The sequence below is a fragment of the Gigantopelta aegis genome, chromosome 6 (assembly GCF_016097555.1).
Source record: "Gigantopelta aegis isolate Gae_Host chromosome 6, Gae_host_genome, whole genome shotgun sequence".
NCBI classification, from domain to species: domain Eukaryota; kingdom Metazoa; phylum Mollusca; class Gastropoda; order Neomphalida; family Peltospiridae; genus Gigantopelta; species Gigantopelta aegis.
In genome coordinates, this window is record NC_054704.1 from 70063158 (window position 1) to 70087981 (window position 24824).

Sequence of the window (24824 nt, forward strand, 5' to 3'; positions counted from 1 at the left end):
CATATCAAATATATTTTTCTGCATAGAATATTAGTGGCTGTATATTAAACGTGTTTCTGATCGTTCTAGTATTTGTACTAAGTTAAATTTCATTTTATTTCCTAATATATGTTTTTTCGTACGTACTAAATTATTTGAAAACAAAGTCCAGTTTGGGCTCCTTAAGACGACCAGAAACACATTGAATATACAGACACTGATATCCTAAACAATAAAATATATTTAATATGCGAGTTTAATCGTAGAAATATTTTATTTGTCGGAAACATCTTACAATGCAACAAACTCAGGCATGTCCCTTTAAGTTCGTTGTATCTGGTTTGATCGAATTGTTCATTTCCTTTAAGTTACTATCATATGACGTACAGTAACTATAGCTGCAGACAGGGTGGGATTTAGACCTTGGGGGGTTGGGGGGGGGGGGGGGGGCTGGAGAAGAGACCCAGGGCACTTCAGGTTCGGGGGCCCCTCAACATAGAAATTAAATTACGTGACAAATAAAAAAATGAACTAATTTTATAATTATTAAATTTTTTTTTTTATAAAGGAAGTCCTTATTCTGGGGGCCCCTCTGGCAGGGGTATGTGCGACGCTGTCTATGAGACGGTGCAAGCTAAACCAGCTAAACTATTAGACACAGCAGTGCTGATATTGCCACCGAGAAGCATGTGTCAACAAGATTTTTGTTAGTATACCCACCAATTTCCAACAAAAATCCTGCCAAACATGAAACAACAAGTACGGTTTGAAACGGTTTGGTGACATGAGGTTAGAGAAAAAGGTAACCACGTAACATGTTGTCAGTCAAACGTTTCAAGGCGGCGCCATGTTTAAAATCATGCATTTCAGTAATTAATTTTGTTCATGATGATGACCATAGAGGTTGGTGCATGTACAGACATTTCCTTTCGGTTTCCACGCTAATGCTGATGCATAGCTTCTGTACTCTGACTTCAGTGGACTTGGTTTGAGTTTAGAGTATTCCTTCTCCTGGGAGAGTTTCCTTACTAGGATTCTGAGCCTCTCCAGCCCAGTTTTGATTTTGGAGTTCTCCTAGACAGTCGTCTTTCTTGACTCACGTCCTCTGTCTGTCCGGTCCATATTAGTCTAGTCTCTACCCTTTGACCAGTCCAGCTTGGGTGACCCTACCAGGAGCTGATGTTCCAGCTGACATAGCTCTCCGAGTCAATGAGACATGCAAGCTACCTCACCACGCCAAGGGATGGACTATGAGTTAGTAATTTTGTACATACAGTGCAATTTGTTAAAAAACACAAAACAATAAATACAGTGCATTAACTTCAACTAGCAAAGCAATGACAGTAATTCTTAGGGTCTTGTCAAAAACTTTAAACTCTGACATGCAATAATACATTGATGATTTTGTTCCTTCAGATAAAATAAGTGAATTCAGTACATATTTTAATAATGGTTATTTGTATTCTTTTTCTAAGACGTCAAAAATACTAATTAAAAAAAAAAAAAAAAAAAAGGTTCACAAATCATTTTATAAAACAGCAATTTTGCAATGAATGAAAGGAAACAATTGGTCATCAGTTTTTGCAGCACTAGCTAATTAAGAAGAATAGAAAAGTGAAATGAAAAGCCCATAATGTGCCCGTCAGAGGTCGCTAATTGATTCAAGCGGAAGGGAAGTCTTAATTCCTCTGATGGGTTGTCACATATCCGATACAAATATCAGTTTTCTCTCAAACACTGTCAACTTTCATTCTGTCGCTCGATCGGCCGCTATTGGTCACTTTTTCCTCTAGACTGACACGCAATGCTGTGGTCAACGGTCTCGTATTAAAGGTTTTAACTAAATCACAAAGCAAAGGTCGCCAGAATTTTAAATGAAAAATACTTATATCCTGTCACATGATTATATTCCTGCCCCGAGTCGGACCACCAATCATATCGGAGGCCCGACTCGGGGTAGGCGTGTTCGAAACCATAGAGGTATATCAGCACGTTAAAACTGTATCTAAGTTCTAAGTTCTAAGCATGAGTATATACTGATGGAAATAAATAAGGGAACACATAAAACCAGCAAACAATGGCAGCATTCAGAACCCTCATCCATAGTATGAGGAAGATAACTGGAATCCTTACAATCAATTCATGTGGTGTTGTTAGGTATTCTATGCTATTGCATAGTCTGGCACTCGCCAAATTCGCCAGTTGCGAATTTTAAGAACAACTCGCAAATTTTATTTTAATTGGGAAAATAATTTCATGTAATAATTTGGTATTTTGTTGGAAAATAACTTTTGTTTCCTACAATTTTAAAAGTTTAATAGATAATTTTACGACATTTTTTGCTCACCCAGTTAGTTCTGATGATGTTACATTTATATAGGGTTTTTTTTTTGTTTTGCGGTATTATATGGTGTGGTGTTGTACTGAATTGTGATTTTGGATGTGATGCGGTGTGGCGTGTGGTTTTCTTTTGGTGTGATGTGGGGTGGGGTGGCACACAAACTAATTCGCTTGCAGCCATTTGGGGCCTAATTATGCTATTCCATCATTATAAAATTGAGAATAAAAGATAATTAAAATCCATTAGTAAGATCCTTCCCTCCCACCATTCCCCAATTCTCCAGTAACCCCCTGCTTTCCTCGCTCATTCAGCCAGTTCATTAAGATCACGGAGTTGACGGTGACTTTCCGCCCTCAGCAGAAGAGCACCACAGTGTGGCATAAAAATGGCTTGTATGACCAACTCCGTAAAGAAATGAAGCAATCAACCGTTCACTATAACATTAATGATTTTCCCCAGCGTCTGTCTTACAAGAAATTTCCCACGAGTCCAATCCACAGTAAGAAGACGATCTGGGAGTCATGAATATTGCAATTTTCTCCAGTACTCTTCATATTGGCCTCATTACTCGAAGCAAGACCGTGATGACATGGCGCGTAACATATGCACAGGGGCTTTTTATGGAGCAAGGGCTGGTTTGAACAGAAGGGATAATGCGGAAACTGTCCATTGTTTAATCTTTGCGAGTTATTAAAGATTAGTACCTTATAGATGTACAATATATATACTGGAAAGTCACTTCATCTAAATACTGTATGTGGCGTATTGGAAAACATAATCACTGGATATAGGCATGGTCTACCAAGTGTGAATATCTGCAGATGGATGGGTGGATGGATGAATGGATAGATATGGGAAAATGTATGTATGTCCATGTTTAAAGCACACTTACAGACACGCACATACGCGCGCGCGCACACACACGCCCGCCCGCCCGCACGCACGCACGCACACACACACACACACACACACACACACACACACACACATACAAACACCCAAAACCCAACTTCCGGTTCACCGGCCAACGTTTCCAAAATTACCCGAAGACGAATTTGTTCTAACGCTTATAGGCCTACTATGATCGAAACAAGAAACACACAAATGGCTGCAGCAAATTTGAGCTCCGTTCAATGAAGCGATCTTTGCGCTAAGATCACAAGAATATAAGGTAGATATGAGCTTAAGGTGATCTTAGGGCTAAGATCGCTTCGTGGGACGGGGCCCTGATATATAAATTAGATTTTTAAATCAGATTTTTAAATCAGACAAGAACGATTTTAAAGAGTTACTCGTTACACACTCCCTTTCTAATGTTGCACCGTGTTTTGTTTCTGTTTTAATTCTGTTTTATATATCTTTGCTTATATCAAGTTAAAGTCAAAGAATGCTGTACTGCGCACATATATCAGCTATCTAGGCTGTATGTCTAGGACAGACGTTAAGGCTATAATTTAGTTGTTTGTGGTTAGTGAGAAAGAAGTCAACGCATTGGTCTTAAGGCACCATAAAGAGTCCGGTTTTGGAAATAGATCTTCATTGAAAATAATATAAAACACAGCGACGTCTTTTCAAAAGGTTTGCTGGACTTTCACAACTATAGTCTGTCCCATCCTCCTATAAAGATGGTTTTTGTAAATAATTTCACTTTGGTTTGACATAAGAAAAACAGAAAACGTTTTTTCGAAATAACAACACCCCCCCCCCCCCCCCCAACACCCCAAACAAACTATTTTTGTGTGCAATTTTGCTAAACAGTCGGCTCAGAAATAAATAACTTGTAAATTCCATAATATGAAAAAAGACGTTCCATGTGGGAAGGACTATAGATTACCATATGTTGTATTTAAATAACCTAGTATCTGGAAGTTATTTGTTATAGTGATTGCTAAATAATAGCAATTGCGAATGGTATATTATGACTTGGAAATAGGGCACTTAGCAGCAATATGTTACGGTACTCTATCTTATATCTATCTGTGGTCAGTCGCAGTTACCAAATAATAATTATTCTTCACAAACTGACATTGTTGCAGTATTGTGACATTAATTTTGTGTATGATGAAGTATACTCTGCCACGGTATTGGAATGCATACAAGTATGAATAATGTTAAATGGTGTGCAGCCTTTCAACTGACTTTACGTCGAAGACAGTGTTAGGATGTGAACCCAGCAAAATAACCAGAGTTCAGACCGATGACTTAATCGCTGTTTTCAATTATACGTTACATACGGTTACAAACCCCTGTCAGACCACTTTGCGGTTCTCGCAGAATGCCCTGGGAGTATTGGACAAACTCGGCATTCATAGCACATCGCCTGGAGGAATTTCTCATCTATAGTTAACTGCCTTTAGTTGAGGTACTGCCTGACAGTGTTCTTATTGCTTGTTAACTAGTACTAGTATTATTGGCTATTAATTAAATATATATTAAACATGGACGATTTATTTTATTTTATTTTATTTATTTATTTATTTATTTATTTATTTATTTATTTATTTATTTATTTATTTTTTATTTATTTATTTATTTATTTTTTATTTATCTAGATATTTATTTTATTTACCTATAGATTTATTTTCTTTCTTTCTTTCTTTCTTTCTTTCTTTCTTTCTTTCTTTATTTATTTATTACCGATTATTAATTTTAAGCCGTGTTAATTATGGACCAGTTATTGATTAATTATTGTCTACAATATAAGCAGACATAACATAAACATAAACCAATCATTTATTTATTGTTTATTGATTATTACTGATTATTTAAAGACCCGCCAGACTGTAAACTCACGCATTTGGACTCATTGTCACGCATTGCCACTAACTCAGCACTGTTCTTTCTCACGCAAACAAGCAAATCCAAAGTCCTTTAAAAAAACCCCAAACATTATTCCATGAAAATAAACAGATTTATTACATACCCATTTAATCTTACTCCAGTAATAAAGACCATTCTGACAGTGTAAAAAAAAAGTTTTTTTTTTTTTTTTTTTTTTAAACATATAACATAATATGTGTAATACAAAATACTGAATGCGTACTACGTGTTCACGCGAATGACGTCATATCCCTAGCCAGGGCACTCAGCATTCTGTAAATTCCACAAAATCCAACTATCTTTCCAGTCAAAGTAAGTTGTATTATTTAATTAAACTTTTGTTAATCATAATATACAGAGGTGGTATGTAATAAATACAGAACCACATACCAGTTGTTTTTCCCAGGCTGTTTATTGCACTCGTTTATGGTGCGCACTGTAAACTCGTGCAATAAACAGCATGGGAAAAACAACCGGTATGTCGTTCTGTATATATCTCAAACAAAATCTTACTAAACACCTTGGTAACAAGCAGATGGAAGACCCTTGGCAGGTTTAGATATTAAACATGGACCAATAATGTATTACTGACCAAGAAGAAATTAAACAATTATTTATTAACCACTGACTATTAAATTTAAGGCGATATTAAACATGGACGGTATATTGATTTGGCAGCAACCGGCACAATTGGTATTGTCTCATTTACATCTTTTAAGGTTGCTGAAGATTTTGCAATTTCTTAATTTGATAACACCAACATTGCCATCACCTAGCAACGTGATTTGATGTGACACAAGTTAAAATTATATTTTCATTAAGCCAGGGTATTACGTCATGAGCAGAAAGCGGGAGACACGTTGTCGTCCTCAAATTGTGATTGGCTTGTCCATATAACAATCACAAATCTCGGTCTCGTTTTTCGACCACCATCATCTTGCTAGATGGTGAGCGATTCCTATTTACAATTGCTAGTTAGCAACAAATGGCCATATCCCGGTGGCCTACAAACTTGACTTTATTGCACGCTGTTAAACGTTTCTTCAAAGAGTCGGATGAAAGATCGCAGGATTGACTTCGTATCGAGTCCGAAGGCAGATATTCCATCAGATATGAAGTCGCAACGACTTGTTCCGAGTTTAACAACGTCAATAGAGAAACCATTTTATGCGAACATAAATCTGTTGTATTTATGATGGTCTTGGCGTCGCACAGATACAAGGTCACTTTTACACAACGAGAGCCCAAGGAATTCATTGCCATATTCTTAATCCATGCTGTATTAACTTGTGTGCTCAAGTTCATGACAAAACTAGCATTCTATTTTCGATAAATGTAATACCACAGAATATATGTCTCGGTAAAAGAGCATCGTTCAATACACATAGGAACTTTGCCCTTGGTGAGATCCCTAAAGCACGTCAAACATCCTGCCCAAGGTGTACATATCTGAAACTTTATTGGATATATAAACATGTAAAATGACTATGCACCCATCCAACAAATGACCAAAGTTGCACATCGTAAAATTACTTACGTTTGTCAGTATGAAATCGTACATATGAGTATTTAACTTTACCCTCGTGTGTTTCCGTATACTAAAGTGTGTTAACGTATGTTTTGTTTAACGATACGACTAGAGCACATTCATTAATTAATCATCGACTATTGGATGTCACACATTTGGTAATTCTGTTACGTTAGTCATCAGAGGAAACCAGCTACATTTTTTTCATTAGTAGCAAGGGATCTTTTATATGCACTTTTCCACAGGTAGGAAAGACTACGGCCTTTGACCAGTTGTGGTGCACTGGTTGGAACGAGAGAAAAAACAATTCAGTTGAATGGATCCACAGACGTGGTTCGATCCTGCGATGCAAGCGCCTCTGGCGAGCACTCATCCGACTGAGGTAAATCCCGCCCCTTCAGTATACATTTAAAAAAATACAAGTATGTGATGTTGGGGCTATATGTTTCAATAAATACACTTTAATATTAAGATCAAATGCAGTTCCATATTGAGTGTTTAATACTGAGGGTACGTATACCGTCAATACTGTGTCAAAACAACATTTTGGCTCTACCATGTGCAGAGATACGAGCATTACTGCATTAACGAGTTTGTGGTTCAGATTTTAATAAAATAAACATTAATGACAGACTATTTAGTATGAATAATACTGATGTTATGCATACCGCCAGGACTCTGTCGAAACGCCCTTTGTTCTAGTTTTGACGTAGGGATGTCGGTAAATATACATTAATAATAAACAGAAATTCAGTTCCATGTTTACTTTAATATGTAGGACACATCGCCGACTCAACCATGTGGTCAACTGACTGTCCAACCATCAGGCTATCGGATTGCACAACTATTCAACAACTAAGCGACTCAACTACTATCATGACATTCGTGTGTAGACATTCAACCATGTGTCAAAGAAACCATTTACCTAGCCTATAAATCTGTTCAACTCACTAAGGGTTCAACGATTCAATCGACTGATGATTCTACCAAGCGGTTCCTTGTTGAGATATCAAAAATTTAAATATATCGAAAAATCAACCTGCATTGAGGGGATTCTAATCACAAACTCTCAGTACGTGAATCCAGCGCTCTACCAACTGAGGTAATAGGGAAATTCCCACTAGCTACTGCCAGTAGAACTTTATACCAACACTACAACATTTATAATAAGAAAAAACAAACAACTAATGATTGAACCATGCTGATTCCTAACAACCAGTCCTTAAATACATATTATTACAAGAAATAGAATGAGTCGACGTTAGACTGGCGCATCAAACATTTAATTACCCCCCTCCCCCCACTTATAAAATGAATAAAACTATAGTTAATGGCCCCACTCAAGAAACACCCATTCTAACCTGGACCCAATCACTGATTCAGACTTAAGCCGGAAACTATGCCCAGGGCGAACATGCCTGAACCTTGAATGACTGTCGGCATTTTAAACGTGTTTGGAGTTGGATTCGACTTGCAAAATGACCAGTTTTAAACAATGATACAAACAGACGAACGGGACGAACCAGGTCGCAATGCTCGTGGCACTGTTTAACATCTGCAGTTGTCTGCGTCTCCAGGGCAAACATGGCGGCCCATTGAGACACCTGCTTGGTATTCCCGTCAGTCATCAGTTATCGACATTATCGTCTGCTACCTCTATGGTCTCGATGCCGCCTTTATGATGTCGCCTGCTGCCCCTAGCACCGCAGTGCGCATGACACACTCAAAGAGCAGGGCATGGCTCAAGGTCATATCTTAATATGAAAGAAGATGGCTAATATAAAACATCTAAGGCGCGATAAAACCCAGTCGATGATTAACTCGTTAGTATTGCTAAGGACAAACAAACCCTTGGTGTCCAAATGAAAAGTTTCCCAAATCGTGCATTAGAAACAAATATACAGACGATAAATGGAAACAATACCAAGATAGTGCTCTTAGATATTAATATAGTGCGCCAAGGTTATGAATCTGGAATGAAATAAATGATCAAGTTTATTTTGTTTAACGACACCACTAGATCACATTCATTTATTAACAATCGGCTGTTGCATGTCAAACATTTAGTAATTTCGACATATAATCTTAGATAGGAAACCCGTTTAATTTTTCCATGTTTAGCAAGAGATCTTTAATATGCATCATCCCACAGACAGGATAACACATACTACGGCCTTTGATATACCAGTCGTGGTGCACTTGCTGGGACGAGTGGAAACTTGATGAGTCTGGGAATTAGTTGCAGCATGAATATCTACAATCGAATATCTAACCGATAACTGCCATTGTATCTGACACATATATGACCAATGACTGCATCTGTTCAATAAAGGGGGGGGGGGGGGTGCACCAAGGTTATTAAGCTAGAAACAACGAAGTCCAACTGATGAGTCTGGGAATTAGTTCCGGCATGAATATCTAACTTAGCGAGCACTGCAATTTAGAGAGTATCTGTAATATACACAACGAATGGTTGCATCTGTTCAAACAGGAGCGAGACGTAGCCCAGTTGTAAAGCGCTCGCTTGATGCGCGATCGGTTTGGGATCGATCCCCGTCAATGGGCCCACTGGGCTATTTCTCGCTCCAGCCAGTGCACCACGACTGGTACATCAAAGGCCGTGGTATGTGCTATCCTGCCTATGGGATGGTGCATATGAAAATTCCCTTGCTGCTAATCGAAAAAGAGTAGCCCATGAAGTGGTGACCGCGGGTCTCCTCTCTCAGTATCTGTGTGGTCCTTAACCATATGTCTGACGCCATATAACCGTAAATAAAATGTGTTGAGTGCATCGTTAAATAAAACATTTCTTTCTTTCTTTTTCTGTTTCAATAAGGTGGTAAAAAGAAGAAGAAAAAGGAAAAGCAAAGAGAAACACGGAAGACATTCAGAAAAAGATTAAGAATGTATCACTGTATTTAAATATAGGTCACTCGGATTCGCACAAACTAAGCTTAGTAGCCTAAAGGCGATGCCACACGATATGAGTGACTTGTACGATAATAGGTCGATAGCATAATAGCAAACGATGTAATCGTAATGCAGGAAGGAAGGAAATGCTTTATTTAACGACGCACTCAAAACATTTTATTTACGGTTATATGGCGTCAGACATATGGTTACGGACCACACAAATATATATATATCGAGAGGAAACCCGCTGTCGCCACTTCATGGGCTACTCTTTTCGATTAGCAGCAAGGGATCTTTTATATGCACCATCCCATAGATAGAACAGTACATACCCCGGCCTTTGTTACACCAGTCGTGGTGCACTGGCTGGAACGAGAAATAGCCCAATGGGGCCACTGACGGGGATTGACCCTAGACCGACCTGTCTTGTTACAATAGTCTATTCTCACACGAGACACTCGCATCGTAGATAAGTAGAAAGAGAAACAAAACAAAGTAGTCTTCTCCAAATAGACACACAAAAAAGAAGAAAAAAAAAGAGAAAAAAACAGAGAGGAACCTTTAAATTATGAAGAGCACTATTTCGTGTTTATTTGTTTGTGCCCTGTTCGCTGCAATGTATGTTCCTGTCTTCTTTTATTTTGCCACAAGGTTTTTAGTGATCGCTGTTTTATTATTACCAAGGGTTTTCTTGATGTAGTTACTGACGCCATATTTTCCAAGGTTGTACTACGTCCTCAGAGAGACTGAATTTGGGATCACACGGTGTCGCCTGTTGAGAGGTGATGTTAAATCGTGTAGAGGCATTGCTAGCCTGTTTTTTTTCTTTCACTTTAATAAAACAGCGCGATGGAGACTTAATAAATGTCCCTGTGATTACATACGACGTGTTTGCCCACAGTTCTGTCAAGTGCCTGGAGCTTCAAAACAGAGCCAGATCGTATACATAAAAGAGAGAGAGAGAGAGAGAGAGAGAGAGAGAGAGAGAGAGAGAGAGAGAGAGAGGAGAGAGAGAGAGAGAGAGAGATGCATACATACAGACACACTCACACACACATACTCACTAACACACACATACAGAAATTGCAGAGAGAGAGAGAGAGAGAGAGAGAGAGAGAGAGAGAGAGAGAGAGAGAGAGAGAGAGAGAGAGAGAGAGAGATCGGTTAAACCCCAGTAGGTACTGGGGTTCACATCTCGGTGCCAGATACTACCATGAGCGATCGTCAACAACCCACTGTTCTGGACAGACAGCAGAGTGTGTGCCAAGGATAGCGTGCTTGAACGGTAACTGGGTTGAAGCATGATAATCAAGTTGAAATGTTTCCATAATATGCCCACCACGTCATAAAACGCATACGAGGAAAATGGCCCATGAAATAAAATTTTGTATTATGTTACCACACTGTACAGGATTAGTAAGATGTATTATTAAAAATAACGCATTATTACATCCATAAATTAATGTCAGTACAAAACAATGGCCAAGACTAAGTCCTATAGTGAAAATGATGACAAACATGTCCATTATTTTATTTCACTAAATGACCCTAAATGACAGTACATTTCATATATTGTTCATGAAAACTATAAACGTTTTCATGTAATTAATGTAATAATACACTGAACTCGCTAAGAGAAAGAAAAAAAAAAGTAACTTTATAACAGATTTCTCATTTGATCGCTGTTATTGTGTTTGCTTTGAGTAATTTTAGCTTCTCGAGCGATGAACAAAGCTACTCTTACCGTCTCGGTAAGTGTATTTGTTTAACCATTACATATACAAAAACAAGTCGACAATGGCGAGAGAGCCTTTCATATCTACACTTATTATTCCGCAAAACGAGGAGTGGAAAATCAAAAACAAGAAACGCGAACCGATAATAACAACACTTTCATTTGAAGTAAGTCATCGTCCTTTCCTGTACTCCTTGGCGTTGTGAGGTCAAGAACAGCAAACACCTATACTATGACGAATGATAGGCAACAATCCATGACGAACAATTGATACAATTGACGGACAGCAGACGCGTAAGGACGCCATGTTTTAACAGAAAGCCTATTATCTTGCCAGAGAGTGTTTTTATAAGATTATGTTTTGACCTAGCCGGACCTGGAAATGTAAATACATTAGCATCCTGTCCATTAAAGCTGGCCGTTAACACCCATGGTGGTTGCACTCTGCAGATGAAAACGCCCTTTCCGTGAACTGATCAGTGCACCACTCCGAATGCAGGAATTGTTGATCAGCTAATGGAAGAAGATTTCATGTAAGCGAACTCACATGCAATTTATAAACCTATTCAGACACAGCGTGTAAAATATTGGCCAGGTAGTGAATTAATGGTGGCAAAAAGTGGAAAAGTTTTTAGAAGTGGCAAGAACCCCCTCCCCGTCCACTAATGCAGCACAGAAGTGATCTAGAGGTGGCAAAGATATTATAACATCACATAATGGGGGGGGGGGGGGGGGGGGGGGGGGGGGGGGGGTGGTGGTGGTGGTGGGGGTCCGAGATTTAGCTCGGTTGATATAGCGTTCGCCTGAGCGAAACTACCTCGGAACCATTGATTTTTTTCCCGTTCCAACTAGTTCTCCACGACTGTTATATCAAAAGATGTGTTGCTCTATGGGAACGTGTATGCAAAAGATCCCTTACTGCTAATGGAAAAAAAATGTAGCGGGTTTCCTCTGAAGACTACGTGTCAGAATTAACGAACCTTTGACCTCCAATAGCCGATGATTAATTAATTAGTGTGTTATATTTGTGTCGTTAAACAAACAAACATTTGATATATTTTTTTCACACCATACAAGTCAACAGAACAACTATATTTTAAGTCCTATTCTTGTTTATTTATACAGAATATATCTGATAGGATAAAGTTCGATTTCTGCTACCTATTGATGCAGCTAACTTTTGTTTCGATAGCGCCCTTTGTCCAACGAAAGATGAAGTACTCCCAAAAGTGTTTTATTAGAAGAAAAAAACTTCAGGCTTGAATATGATGGATTTCCGTAACACGTGACTAACAACATCTACAGTACGAGCTTTCAAAATTGAGCTATTGCAGGAGGTGGACTGTTTGGCGTTAAAGCCGTCTGTTGGGCCTGCGCGCGGAGTTTTAGCCATTAAAATCTGACTCAGATAGACCACAGACGTGGGGTTTTAATTAGTAATAATTACCAAGCGACGATAAAACTGAAAGATACTCGCAACAGCAACAACGCGGATACACACTATTCATCTGTTTTAATTTCATAATGACCACGCGATCCGCCGTTTAAGAGACAGCGTACGGTATCGATCGTCTGCTGCGCCACGTCGAGCAGTCACGTGATTAATGCGTCATTTTCCGCGTGCCGCAGCAGGACGTCGTGGTCACGAGGTCTGAAGTAAAACGTAATTATCTTTGCACTTGTGAGCTAAACTACATCGAGTGCGATGTCGTCGTCCCGGGTGGTTCCTCATAAATTGTATTTTTCAGGCAATACTCGGCGACCGTACAACTGCAAAACAGCATTCGACCGCAATCAAAATACTGAGTTGTTTCTAGCAGTTTCCTAATGTTACAGCATGCAAGTATCAAATAGGCTCGGTCCTCTGGGTCGTTCTCTTCAATCAGATATGAAAACTGTTCTTGTAAAAATTACATTCCCAGTGCAGCCGAATTCGATACATGTTAATAATAAATGTTTTAAAACTGATAGAAACTGCACTGACAAGCGAGAATCATTCGACATGATTGGGGAGAATGTTTTACCAATCTAATGCACATTTTAATTAGTTTTAAAGACAAGTTGTCACGGCAACTGAACTATTAAAGCAGGGGCGGATTTAGAAAATATTTTACAGGGGTGGGGGGCTAACGGAAAGGAAGGAAAAATGCTTTATTTAACTACGCACTCAACACATTTTATTTACGGTTATATGGCGTCCTGACATATGGTTAAGGACCACACAGATATTGAGAGAGGAAACCCGCTGTCGCCACTTCATGGACTACACTTTTCGATTAGCAGCAAGGAATATTTTATATGCACAATCCCACAGACAGGATAATACATACCACGGCCTTTGTTATACCAGTTGTTATGGGTACATGAATCAACTCGTCAAAAGCGCATCCCAATTAAAAAAAAAAAAAAAAATTTAAAAAAAAAATATTTTACGGGTGTGGGGGTGTGGTGTGTGTGTGTGTGTGGGGGGGATTCGCCTCTGTTCAAGGCACAGACGCACGGGTTATGTGCCTTGAAACATGCAGTACATGCGTTCTCTTCAGCTAACGCTCGCTATCATAAGCTGTTTCGCAAACATCTGAACTACTTGCATTAACTGACAGCGTTAGCTAAAAATAAACGAAGTAATATAATTTCTGATTTATGACTACGAAACCATAATAAATGACATACTACACTATCGATAACAAAGGGGATATGATTGCTATATAGTATATATGTAGATGGTCACAACCGGTGGTATATCAAATGCCGTGGGATGTGCTGTCCTGTCTGTAGAAAAAATACATGTATATTAATATAAAAGATCCCTTGCTGCTAATGGAAACATATAGCGGATTTTCTCCGATTACGTGTTACAATGACCAACATGTGACATAATAAATCAATGTGGTTTAGTGGTGTTAAACAAAACAACACAAACTTTATATAGCAGATGGAACAACGTCCATTTCAAAACAAATAAATGTATGTACTAGTATTTTAAAGCTATAATCTGTGGGGCTATTTGACAGGTCAGGTAATTATATTGCTGTGGCATTCGACACGTTTAAAAGTTTCATGAACGTGAAATCATTGCATACAAAACGTAACCTCACCAAACATTCAAATTAATTCCACTCATTAAAGGTATAATATACAAGGGAAGGAAGGAAATGTTTTATTTAACGACGCACTCAACACATTTTTATTTATGGTTATATGGCGTCGGATATATGGTTAAGAACCACACAGATATTGAGAGAGGAAATCCGCTATCGTCATTTCATGGGCGATAAGCAGCAAGGTATCTTTAATAATGTACCATCCCAAAGACAGGATAACACATACCACGGCCTTTAATATACCAGTCGTGGTGCACGGGTTGGAGCGAGAAATAGCCCAAAGGGCCCACCGACGAGGATCGATCCCAGACCGACCGCGCATCAAGCGAACGCTTTACCTCTGGGCTAAGGCCTGCCTTGCAATATGTAACGGATAACATCACTGGTCAAACAGTGTCTTAGTGTTCAGTTTTACAATATGTAACGGATAACATCACTGGTCAAACAGCGTCTTAGTGTTCAGTTTTACAATACGTAACGGATAGCATCACTGGTCAAACAGCGTCTTAGTGTTCAGTTTTACAATACGTAACGGATAGCATCACTGGTCAAACAGCGTCTTAGTGTTCAGTTTTACAATACGTAACGGATAGCATCACTGGTCAAACAGCGTCTTAGTGTTCAGTTTTACAATACGTAACGGATAACATCACTGGTCAAACAGTGTCTTAGTGTCTAGTTTTACAATATATCTCAGAAAACGTAGACAAGTGTGAGATAACTGTGTATGGTTATTATACAACAGGAGTTTGAGAATAAGAAAGAAAGAATGGTTTTATTTAACGACGCACTCAACACATTTTATTTACGGTTATATGGCATCAGACATATGGTTAAGGACCACACAGATTTTGAGAGGAAACCCGCTGTCGCCACTACATGGGCTACTCTTCCGATTAGCAGCAAGGGATCGTTTATTTGCGCTTCCCACAGGCAGGATAGCACAAACCATGGCCTTTGTTGAACCAGTTATGGATCACTGGTCGGTGCAAGTGGTTTACACCTACCCATTGAGCATTGCGTAGCACTCACTCAGGGTTTGGAGTCGGTATCTGGATTAAAAATCCCATACCTCGACTGGGATCCGAACCCAGTACCTACCAGCCTGTAGACCGATGGCCTACCACGACGCCACCGAGGCCGGTCGAGTTTGAGAATAAATAATAATAATAATAATAATAATAATAATAATAATATATAACAAAAAACAAACATAAAAAACAACAAAAACAAACAAATAAACACCCCCCCCCAAAAAAAGAAAGAAAAAAAAAAAAAAAAACATGGCATGAAGTTAATTTTAACATTATACAACAGTAATCTCACACTCGTGATCTCAACAAGATCTCAAAATTCAAATTTAAAGTTCATTATTCTCAAAAGCAAAAAGAAAAAAAAAGAAAGAAAAACAAGTTAAAATTTGTTTTAACAAAAGCACATTTAACTGAAGTACATTAATTATTTATTTATTTACTAATTATCTGTTACTGGATGTTAGACATTTCATAAATAAGACATACAATCTTACACGAAACCGCTACATTATTTTTCCACTACCAGGAAGGGATCTTTTATATGTAAGGGGGCGAGATTTAGCTCAGTCGGTTGCGTGCTCGCTCGAGATTCTTGCGTCGCAGGATCAAACCACTTTAGTGGATCCATTCAACTGATTGGATTTCTTTCTCGTTGCAACCAGTGCACCACAATTGGTCAAATGCCGTGGCATGTGCTTTTCTGTCTGTGGAAAAGTGCATATAAAAGATCCCTTTCTGCATTACGAAAAATGTAGCGGGTTTTCTCTGATGACTACTAGTCAGGATTACCAAATGTTTATCATCCAATAGCCGATGATTAATTAATCAATGTGCTCCAGTGGTGTCGTTAAACAAATAAACGTTTGCCTCAGACAGACCAGCACATGCCACGACCTTTGATACACCAGCCATGGGCAGCGGACCATCCAGAGAATGGGTGCACAGCGTCCACTAAGGTTGTTGGGTCCTACGACGCAAGCACCTCAAGCGAGCGCTCTACCCACTGAACAAGTTCCCATCCTCTTATTCTCAGGAGAGACTAAGAAGTGTGTAAAGTGCGTATGTTCAACCACATTTTTCATTTATTTAACACTGGTGCGGATAGAAATAAAATTCATCTGAAGGAAGTGACCTCCGTTAATAAAACTAGTTTCCATTTTCTTCGAGAAAAATGGCGAATTAACACAAAATACCCCATTTTATCTACAGATAAAAAAACACCCCTCTCATATCTCAAGACAGGAACAAGTATAATATTTGATTTATCCAACAAACCAAATTACTGCAAAAGCGCAGAAATACATCAGAAGATCGTGTCTTCAATAAAAAGGAGTTTTCATGGAATTAGGTGAGCTGATAATATCTAGAAACTAATGCCACGTGACATAGTTTATAGTTCCACTGACCAGAATTATAAAAAAGGTTTATCTCATCGTCCTATCTGGACAATAGCTAGAGTGATTGAAAACAGATATATGGCCAGGAATACCACAGCCTGGTCCCATGTCACCACCCTTGGATAATTATCTAATTTCTCCAAAACAAATCTAATAAGAAGACGAAGGCTCGCTACGTGGGTCATTCCCAAAATATCGACGTGATTCACGTGATGCACGTGATGCCATACAGGACAACAAGTAAAACGTGTCACCTATATATTGGTGGTCGTCGTCGTCTCGGCTTAATAACCAAAAATACATACTTAACACACAGTTATAACATAACGGGTTCAATGAGTCTAAAAGTATTCCTACGCGTTTCCTCGGTCTGTGTGGCAAATGTGTAATACTTTAATAATAAATGTTGGCGGTGTAGTGGTTAAGCAAGCCATCCGTCTTGCTTAAAAGTTTGTTTTGTTTAACGACACCACTAGAGCACAATGATCTATTAATAATCGGCTATTGAATGTCAAACATTTGGTCATTTTGAAATATAGTCTTAGAGAGGAAAACCGAAGGAAGGAAATAAATATTTTATTTAACAACGCAAACAACACATTTTATTTACGGTTATATGGCGTCGGACATATGGTTAAGGAGCACACAGATATTGAGAGAGGAAACCCGCTGTCGCCACTTCATTGGCTACTCTTTTCGATTAGCAGCAAGGTATCTTTTATTTGCACCATCCCACAGACAGGATAGCACATATCACAGCCTTTGATATACCAGTCGTGGTGCACTGGCTGGAACGAGAAATAGCCCAATGAGCCCAACGACGGGGATCGACCCTAGACCGACCGCAATTCAAGTGAGCGCTTTACCACTGGGCTACGTCCCGCTCCAGAGGAAAACCGCTACCTTTTTCCATTAGTAGCAAGGGATCATTTATATGCACCATCCCACAGACAGGATAGCACATACCACGGCCTTTGATATACCAGTCGTGGTGCACTGGTTGGAACAAGCCATCGGTCTTGAGGCTCGTAGGTACTGGGTTCGCATCCAGAGTGAGTTTTAACGGTCCAGTGGACAGGCCACTACACCTTTTATATCACAACCACTAACCATTAACCCCTATCTTAGACAGACAACACAGACACTTGAGGTGTGTCTGCCCAGGGAAGCGTGCTTGAATCTTTATTGGATATATATGCACAAAAACAAATTCAACCAAAACACGAATATTAAAATACCAGGGATGTCGACAGTTAGGTTATTAAAGAATATAATTTTATTATGAACAGATGGCACTTAATAGGATCGCATTATTTACAATTCGCATACCTAAACCACTAAACCATGAACTCTTTCAAAATAGTACCTCTGCACAAGACAGACTGAAAAGAATCATCCCATGGATCACTGTCTAACCAGTAGAGTGTATAACATCAAATTAATAAAAATCGCTCCCAGACCTAGTCATTGGCGAAGTCAAAGATTTTGCCCGTGAGAGACGTGCTTAAACCTTAATTGGATATAGGCACGTTAATATCTTATCCAATCCAATAAAATCTAGATGCACAGGAATTTATTGGTCAAATTAAGCAACACATTTTGAGATGTCCTGTCACATGTCGCCAATGGCATTAGATGCACTATTAAATGCTCTATCAAAAGTTAGGTATATATTTTGTGTTTTGACTCAGACGAGATGCTATTTGGCAGACTGCTACCCATAGAACTACTCCTGTCCAGGGCGATACTCATCTGTAGGAGGACCATCTAAATGTTTCTAAAACAGGTTTGCAATTTAGCTATCATAATGGTACTGACATTGAAATACGTTTTATGGCTATTTAGAGGCTATTTCGCGATCTGACGCATCATTGACTATAATGATGTTTCGTGTTTTTCCTTATTTTAATCTTGTCAACTTGTTACTATTTGATAAAAAATATTGTACATATTTTTCACCGTGAAAACAACGGACGATTTACGGTATTTTGGACTTGTACTTGCCAGAACACTATGTAGTATGTACATAGGGTACATAATTATGTACTTCAGTTTATAAGAAGTAAAACATTAGAGTGTTAATTAATGAGTGGGTAAACTTAAAGGGACATTCCCGAGTTTGCTGAAATTATTAAGATGTTATCGACTAACAGAGACTTTTTAACGATTGTAATTACATATCAAATATATTTTCCTGCTTAAAGATTAGTGGCTGTATATTAAACGTGTTTCTGATCATTCTAATATTTGTACTAGGTTAAATTTCATTTTATTTCTTAAAATATGTTTTTTTTTTATACGTACGGAATTATTTGAAGACAAAATCCAGTTTCGACTACTTACAAATATTAAGACGACCAAAAACACATTGAATAAAGAGACACTGTTATTCTAAACAAGAAAATATATTTAATATGTAAGTTTATTCGTAGAAATATTTTATTAGTCGGAAACATCTTACAATGCAGCAAACTCGGGAATGTCCCTTTAATACTTTGGTGGTAGCGGGAATGGACAAGCTGATGTTTTTTTTGCTGGATGAGTCAAACGTGTACGGTTGATGAGGACATGCTAGGTGCACTCACATTACACAGTCAAGTAGACATCAATGTTTTGCAAATTGTGTTTGATTATTTTGACAAAATGAACCCGACACAAGAAACCCTGCGACTACAGCCTGCCATCGATTGATTGTACGACGAAGTATCATCAGTAAAAATGGACACAGCACGTCCACAAATATATCAGCCAGAGCAAAAACCGTACAAGCTCATGTTCATCCATCGGTTCAGATATCGGCGTTCCCATTGTACGTTGACGCGAAGACAATGACCAGACGAGAGTTTGGCTTCAGAGATGCTGGCACCGCGGAAGACCTATGTATCGTCTGAATCAACGCAGATTTATTAACATGTCACGATTCATGGGGTCTTACAAAGGAATGGACTTGAAGCCCCACGCCATCAAAAAAGAAAAAAAAAAAAAAAAAAAAAAAAAAAAAAAAGAAAAAACATCCCCAACCCAACAACTACATCATTCCCCTCAGAAAAGCCCTAACCAAACAAAAACAAATAAAATTCACAACAGCCCCACAAAAATCAAATTAACACCCTCAAACCCCAAACAAAATAGAAACAAAACTCACATATCACTAAACAATTTTTTTTAAATACCCCCTCCCACACCCCACATCCAAATAGAAAAACCAATCCCCTCCAAGAAAAAACACAACCCAAACTCCCCCAAAACAACAGTAAAAAAAAAAACCCTAAACAAAACAAACCCAACAAAAACAAAACAAACAAGCACAACGCTAAAAAAAAAAATCCCTAATAACCTCAAACAAACCTTGACAAACATAAAACACACACACACACACACACACACACACACACACACACACACACACACACACACACACACACACACATACACACACACACACACTGAAAAAGAAACACTAAACCCACCACCGTAAACATCAACGAACAAACAACCAAAAAAACAACAACAACAACAGCAACAACAAAAGACCTAGAAAATAATAAAGATTTTCAATCTTTAATTATTTAATTGTGTGCATTCCTGGGTGTTGGTAAATATCCTTACATGAGAAATGACCAGTCCGATGATATTGAATGACCTTTTATGAGAAATGACCAGTCCGATGATATTGAATGACCTTTTATGAGAAATGACCAGTCCGATGATATTGAATGACCTTTTATGGGCAATCTGCAGCGACTACTTCAACAAAAACATATTGCACATAGTCTAAAGTTAACGTTTGTTTTGTTTAACGACACGACTAGAGCACATTGATTTATTAATCATCGGCTATTGGATGTCAAACATTTGGTAATTTTGACATATACATGTAGTCTTAGAGAGGAAACCCGCTAAATTTTTTCCATTAGTAGCAAGGGATCTTTTATACGCACCATCCCATAGACAGAAAAGCACATACCACGGCCTTTGATATACCAGTTGTAGTGCACTGGCTGGAACGAGAAATAGCTAGCCCAATGGACCCACCGACGGGGATCGATCCTAGACCGACTGAGCACCAAGCGAACGCTTTACCACTGGTCTACGATCCGCCCTCCTGCATATAGTTTAGTGTATAAATACGTTAATATGGATTTTAACTATCACCGATCGAAGACCTCGAACACCGTTTCATCTGTTAATCAGATTCAAACCTCTAAGGGACTCTAGACTTTCTTGTCCAAGGCTACAAGAACCGAAAAGGTCACACCGGCTCTTAATATCAAGATGCATCTTTTACCCCCCGCCCTCCCTTTTGCAAGAAAATCAATAAAAAACCCAAAATCAAACAAAACAACAATAACACTCCCAAAACAACCCCAAACAAACAACAAAAGCAAAAAACACCCTCCTAAAACAACAAAAACAAACAAACAAACACAGAAGCAACAAACAAAACAAAGTAAAAAAGAAGCAAAACTAAGCAAAATTAAAAACCTCCACAAAAGGCTCAATCCTACACCCCCTAAATAAAACCCCTAAAAACAAACAAACAAAATCCCCCACAAAAAAACCCAAACATACAAGCAAACAGAAAAGGAAACAAACGTTTTTGTGCGTGTTCCAAAAAAAAGATACTTGCAACGTATACGTCGGTTTGGAATGAAGCATGACAACATGTTAGTATCAGCAAAGAGGTTCACTGCAGAATAGACGAAATATGACCATCGTAGGTTCACTATCTTATCGATATGTACAACTTTATAATTTACGGTTGTTCCGAAGGACGTATATCAAACATTTCAGCTTCTCAATGATCAGGTTCTTCTTATATTCAAGACATCTGAAGCGCCATGTTCAGTGATAAGAAGACGTCTTGCTAGCTGATCAAAAGACAAACTCTAAAACAGCCACAGTTTACCATTTCTAACTGACGTGACAGTTCAAAGAAATGACAATCGGTATTCGGGCAGTTTAGGTCTCGTTTCTGAAATGGCCAATCCACCAGACGTGAGTCCAGCAGTACAACTAATTAATAATCAGTGGAGTTAATTATAATTACCCAGATGCGCAGAGAACTCGAGAGGGATTTACTGCGTAACAATGTTACGTGTCCGCACTTTGGCTGTCACGTGAGAGCGGAAGTGCTAGCTAGCATCTTGATCCAGGTTCCTTCAGACCAAATCAATTTCCATTGTGGATAATATTAACATTAAAAAAATAAAAAATAATATAAGGCCTAAAAGATTGTGTGTTTTCGGTGAAAAGTGCCGGAAAGTTTTTAGATCGAAAATGAAAAAGAAATTAAATAAAAAATAGGGTCATCCCTAGAAAACACGTTTATGTTGTTTTTTTTAGGCGTAAGCAGTGTATCAACATAGCCAAGCAATTTACGTTCAGTTAGCTACACAATGTAGCTAAATGTTTGAACAACTGGACCCGTAAGAATACCTGCAATAAAATGTGTGTATCACAAAATATTTACGAGATTAGAAGAATGCTTTTATTGGTAACTATCATTAACCCCCCCCCCCCCCCCCCAAAAGAGACGCACCCCACCCCAATCATTTATTTTACTATATTGGTTTTAACTTCTAATGCATACTGCATAGCACATATATAACAATTAAAACAATTAATTTATTAGGAACAGATAATAGTACATGTACATGTATTTGCAAAAATAATAAGTATCACAAATATATTATTACCAATGAGATCCGCAGCTACTTTTTCTTCGTGAACATTTGAACTTCGAACTTTGACACCGGAATTCTTTGATTTGGTCCAATGCAACCACCATCACAACCCTGGTCAACGGGTAACATCATTTGCCTGTAAGCGCGGCAGGCAATTAGTGATGATATGACAGACAAATAACGAGTAATTTGATTTCACACAAGAAAATAGGCGTCAATGCGATTTCGATTATCGCAACGACGCCGTAGATATGTTTGTTAATTGTGTTTATGCTTAAAAAGTGACCAGTAATATCAAACAGTGAGAAGACATCGGCGCCAGCAAACTTGAAATGAAAGCATCACATGTTACATGCACAACAAGCTCACTATGTACATGCTGCGTCAAACGTCAATCAAACACAGCGAACTGCGGTGATATTAATTTAGAGTCCTGCTGTATTGAAATAACAAATTAAACTAGAAGACATTTAAGCGTACGGGCTCCCATTGTTTGTTTGTTTGTTTGTTTGTTTGTTGGGGAGCAGGCTGAGTTTTTGTCAAATTAAAAGAAAATGACCGAATTCGGATGACAACGTTTCTTTATATACTCTTCAAAACAGTAGGAGAACCTGAAGTATTAATGTTAATATCAACTATTAGACCGAACATATGTTTTGACCACAGACATCCTAGTAAAGAACGTTCAGGTCTGTTTATCAACACATCGAAACACATTCCATAGTTTGCACGTGCATCACGCAGCTGCCCCGTATACGTGCGTGGTGTGTCATTCTCAATTTTGACAATTTCCAGGAAGGTCGATTAATCGCTGTGGAACATTATTTCTGTCAATAGTTTTCATTCTGTTGATCATACAGTTGTTATTGTTTTTTTTGTTTTTTTTGTCATTTTTATTGTTTGAATTTCCGATTTACTGATAAAAAAACCGTCAACTTTCAAATTTCACTTCTGACCTCAATCGTCCTTCAAGATCTTTGGTGGTCATAAATCCTACTGTAATACTGAACTACCGGTTATAATGTTTGCCCAATTAATTCACTATTATCATATAATCATTCCCCACAGCTAATATATCTTACAATTTTGGCAATTGTAAATTCTTATTAGAGTTCCCCCACTTTTTTTAAGAGTATATTTGCATAACTACCAAAGAGCTATATAGGATTCAAAATGAATCTTTACAACATTTTTACACGGATTGCAACTAATATTGTGAGTAGAATGATGGAAATACATGGCAAAACGTTTTGAGGCCAGCTCATATTATTGCCCGAACGTCATCCATCGTTTTTGCCAAAATGTGAAGATTTGCTCCATTACTGGCAGTTGCCCAACCCCCCCCCACCCATCCATCCCCTGACTGCTCCCGCCTTATTCGCTTTATGCTAGCAGAGAACTGTAACTAATGCAATTTGTTCTAGTATTTTAAAGCTGTTTCTCGCCTCATCACAACATTGTTATAGCATTAAATACCACCACACCTGCCATCCCAATTACTTGTGTGTAGGGTGACACTAAAACTAGGAACTGCTATTTTTTTTATTTTTTTTTACGGAATTAGGGAAGTCAAACACACTTAAGCTTCCCGTTACAACCGAAACTAACAGCACAACCCCCATTGTTTCTGATTTAATTTAAGGGTGAGTGGTTGTAGTATTTATATCTATGGTTTATATGTTAACTGAAAGGTTGTATGCAGCAGATTTAACCACATATATATTACTGTAGGATTTGATTTAGTGGCTTACACCCATATTCCGCTATTAAGCCAATAACGCATTGCAAGACGGGATTTAGCTTTGTCGGTAGACCGCTAGCCTGAGGTGAATAGGTCGTAGGGTCGAACCTTCTCGACGGACCCATTGTACCCTCCCGACCTAACCAGTGCCACATGACTGGTATATGTATGTGTATGTGTGTAGGCATATGTATAGGCATAAATATAGGTATACGTATAGGCATAAACATAAGTATAAGTATAGGTACAGATATAGGCATAGGCATAAGTATAGGCTTATGTAAAGGTATAGGTATAGGCATATGTGTAGGTATAGGCATAGGTATAGGTATAGGTATAGGCATAGGTCTAGGTCTAGGTATAGACATAGGTCTAGGTATAGGCATAGGTATATATAGGCATAGGTATAAGTATAGGCATAGGTATAGGTATAGACATAGACATAGACATAGGTATTAACATAGATATAGGTATAGGTATATGTACTTCTACTATCTATAAGCTGTAAATAATTTACAGTCAATAAAAATTGAATTAAAAGGTGC